The sequence below is a fragment of the Carassius gibelio genome, chromosome B13 (assembly GCF_023724105.1).
Source record: "Carassius gibelio isolate Cgi1373 ecotype wild population from Czech Republic chromosome B13, carGib1.2-hapl.c, whole genome shotgun sequence".
Taxonomy (NCBI): domain Eukaryota; kingdom Metazoa; phylum Chordata; class Actinopteri; order Cypriniformes; family Cyprinidae; genus Carassius; species Carassius gibelio.
This window is the reverse complement of record NC_068408.1, coordinates 27,185,975-27,189,958: the sequence shown is the minus strand read 5'-3', so window position 1 is coordinate 27,189,958 and position 3,984 is coordinate 27,185,975.

Below are 3,984 nucleotides of genomic sequence, written 5' to 3'. Positions count from 1 at the left end.
TTGAAAATTCATGCTATGGAAAGTGTGCATGTGAAGCCTTCAGCTCGACCCTGGGCTGAGGCCCTAACAATTAAGTTGGGTATGTAGCTTAGGCCTTTTGGCCGTAAGGGGTACTGTCACAGACAGCCGTCTAAACGTCCCAGGGTCAACTCCCATGGAAATGGTAAAGTTGGTACTTAGTGATCACCATCATTCTGGCCTGCACTCCCCTCAGCATGGCGTCGTGGGTATACTGTTCCTCAAAGCGCCCCCTAGAGGACACAGTTCGAAGATCCCTCGAAAAGGGAGCTGTCTCAGGTTATGTACAGTACAGACCAAAAGTTTGGACACACCTTCTCATTCAAAGAGTTTTCTTTATTTTCATGACTATGAAAATTGTAGATTCACACTGAATACTTTTAGAAACCCATTAATTCCTCCACAGGAAGGCTGTTACCACGAGGGGGTAAAAAAAAAAAAAAAAAGCTGAGGACTGAGGTGAGCCCTGCTGATTGGGGGGAGGCATGGAGATGTCCTTGGTAAAAAACCTCCCAAGCCAACTGAGGGAGCTGCGTCTCTATATAGTTGGATGGGAAATGGGAAAGGCCATTCCACTGTGTAAAGAACATCATCCACAACCTAAGTTTGTTGCAGCACGTGTGGTATAAAGAAATAAGGTCTTTGAGTGCATGAACTGAAGAAGCGAGTGAGAGAAAATGCAAGTTGCGCAAATGTTGAAATTGCAAAGTTTAAGTACACAAGCAAAGGATAATTAGCTAATTCTTTGCTTAGGTGGTGGGCAAGTACGATGGTCTGGCGAGAAATTTTCATGGGAGTCGATAGTTAGCTTTTAGATTTTTTATTCACAGCTTTGTACACTGGACGAACGATGCGAGTGTGAGCTCCACTGGAGAATCTGCAAATGTGAATGTAGCGGCATCTCTGCCTGAAGCATTTCCCACTGTTGAACGAGATGCATGGCTGCCTGTTATATGCTGCTGATGGGGCTGTTTGCTCGGAACCATGATTGTGGTACATACGGATCTTTGGACATAGCTTGAAGATTTCACGGAGGAAGTATCTGGGCATAGGGGTATGAAGGGATTGATTTGGGGGCAAGTCATGGTGGAGTGAGCGACTGACCTGCAAAAGCCACATGAAATAGTCCTGCAGCCGAAAAACACCCGGCTGTGATGATCCAGATCGAGTGCGCCCCAGTAAGGACATTGATTCCAAGGACGTTGAAAGACAGTGGAGACCAGAACAACTAGATGAGCCCAAGTGGGTAACTCATACCACACATTTTGCAGGAAAATTTGTGGTTAAGTATAAAAATCCCCCCTTCCAGAAGACAACACGAGCTTGGCTTAGATTGATAAGCAGTCACTGAATTTGTGTTGCCTATGGGGTAAGGCTGAACTAATTATCTCTGTGAACCAATTGAATGCAATAGTGAACTCAGAAAAAAGAAAGTAGTAGTTGTGATGAAAGGAGATTTGGGTTTAGTAAGGTAAATGCCCTCAGGCAATCCATCTAATGAAACACACTACACTATTTATATTTATATACACATACACTTATTTATCGAACACACATACTAAGTGTACACTTAAATTGTTGCACATAATATACCTGCAAATCAATCAATCAATCACCTTTATTTATATAGTGCTTTAAACAAAATACATTGCGCCAAAGCACTGAACAACATTCATTTGGAAAACAGTGTCTCAATAATGCAAAATGATAGTTAAAGGCAGTTCATCATTGAATTTAGTTATGTCATCTCTGTTCAGTTGAAATAGTGTCTGTTTTAATTTGCAATCAAGTCAATGATATCGCTGTAGATGAAGTGACCCCAACTAAGCAAGCCAGAGGCGACAGCGGCAAGGAACCGAAACTCCATCGGTGATAGAATGGAGAAAAAAACCTTGGGAGAAACCAGGCTCAGTTGGGGGGCCAGTTCTCCTCTGACCAGACGAAACCAGTAGTTCAATTCCAGACTGCAGCAAAGTCAGATTGTGCAGAAGAATCATCTGTTTCCTGTGGTCTTGTCCTGGTGCTCCTCTGAGACAAGGTCTTTACAGGGGATCTGTATCTGGGCTCTAGTTGTCCTGGTCTCCGCTGTCTTTCAGGGATGTAGAGGTCCTTTCTAGGTGCTGATCCACCATCTGGTCTGGATACGTACTGGATCCGGGTGACTGCAGTGACCCTCTGATCTGGATACAGACTGGATCTGGTGGCCACGGTGACCTCGGAACAAGAGAGAAACAGACAAATATTAGCGTAGATGCCATTCTTCTAATGATGTAGAAAGTACGGTGTTATGTGAAGTGTTCCGGTTCCAGTTTACCTAATTAATGCAGCCTAAAAATCCTTTAACGGATTTGGATATTAAAAGCATATTAGTATGTTATGTGTATGCCAGGTTAAAGAGATGGGTCTTTAATCTAGATTTAAACTGCAAGAGTGTGTCTGCCTCCCGAACAATGTTAGGTAGGTTATTCCAGAGTTTAGGCGCCAAATAGGAAAAGGATCTGCCGCCCGCAGTTGATTTTGATATTCTAGGTATTATCAAATTGCCTGAGTTTTGAGAACGTAGCGGACGTAGAGGAGTATAATGTAAAAGGAGCTCATTCAAATACTGAGGTGCTAAACCATTCAGGGCTTTATAAGTAATAAGCAATATTTTAAAATCTATACGATGTTTGATAGGGAGCCAGTGCAGTGTGGACAGGACCGGGCTAATATGGTCATACTTCCTGGTTCTAGTAAGAACTCTTGCTGCTGCATTTTGGACTAGCTGTAGTTTGTTTACCAAGCGTGCAGAACAACCACCCAATAAAGCATTACAATAGTCTAACCTTGAAGTCATAAATGCATGGATTAACATTTCTGCATTTGACATTGAGAGCATAGGCCGTAATTTAGATATATTTTTGAGATGGAAAAATGCAGTTTTACAAATGCTAGAAACGTGGCTTTCTAAGGAAAGATTGCGATCAAGTATCACACCTAGGTTCCTAACTGATGACGAAGAATTGACAGAGCAACCATCAAGTCTTAGACAGTGTTCTAGGTTATTACAAGTAGAGTTTTTAGGCCCTATGATTAACACCTCTGTTTTTTCTGAATTTAGCAGTAAGAAATTACTCGTCATCCAATTTTTTATATCGACTATGCATTCCATTAGTTTTTCAAATTGGTGTGTTTCACCGGGCTGCGAGGAAATATAGAGCTGCGTATCATCAGCATAACAGTGAAAGCTAACACCATGTTTCCTGATGATATCTCCCAAGGGTAACATATAAAGCGTGAAGAGTAGCGGCCCTAGAACTGAGCCTTGAGGTACTCCATACTGCACTTGTGATCGATATGATACATCTTCATTCACTGCTACGAACTGATGGCGGTCATATAAGTACGATTTAAACCATGCTAATGCACTTCCACTGATGCCAACAAAGTGTTCAAGTCTATGCAAAAGAATGTTGTGGTCAATTGTGTCAAACGCAGCACTAAGATCCAATAAAACTAATAGAGAGATACACCCACGATCAGATGATAAGAGCAGATCATTTGTAACTCTAAGGAGAGCAGTTTCAGTACTATGATATGGTCTAAATCCTGACTGGAAATCCTCACATATACCATTTTTCTCTAAGAAGGAATATAATTGTGAGGATACCACCTTTTCTAGTATCTTGGACAGAAAAGGGAGATTCGAGATTGGTCTATAATTAACTAGTTCTCTGGGGTCAAGTTGTGGCTTTTTTATGAGAGGCTTAATAACAGCCAGTTTGAAGGTTTTGGGGACATATCCTAATGACAATGAGGAATTAATAATAGTCAGAAGAGGACCTATGACTTCTGGAAGCACCTCTTTTAAGAGCTTAGATGGTATAGGGTCTAACATACATGTTGTAAGTTTAGATGATTTAACAAGTTTATACAATTCTTCCTCTCCTATAGTAGAGAATGAGTGGAACTGTTCCTCAGGGGGTC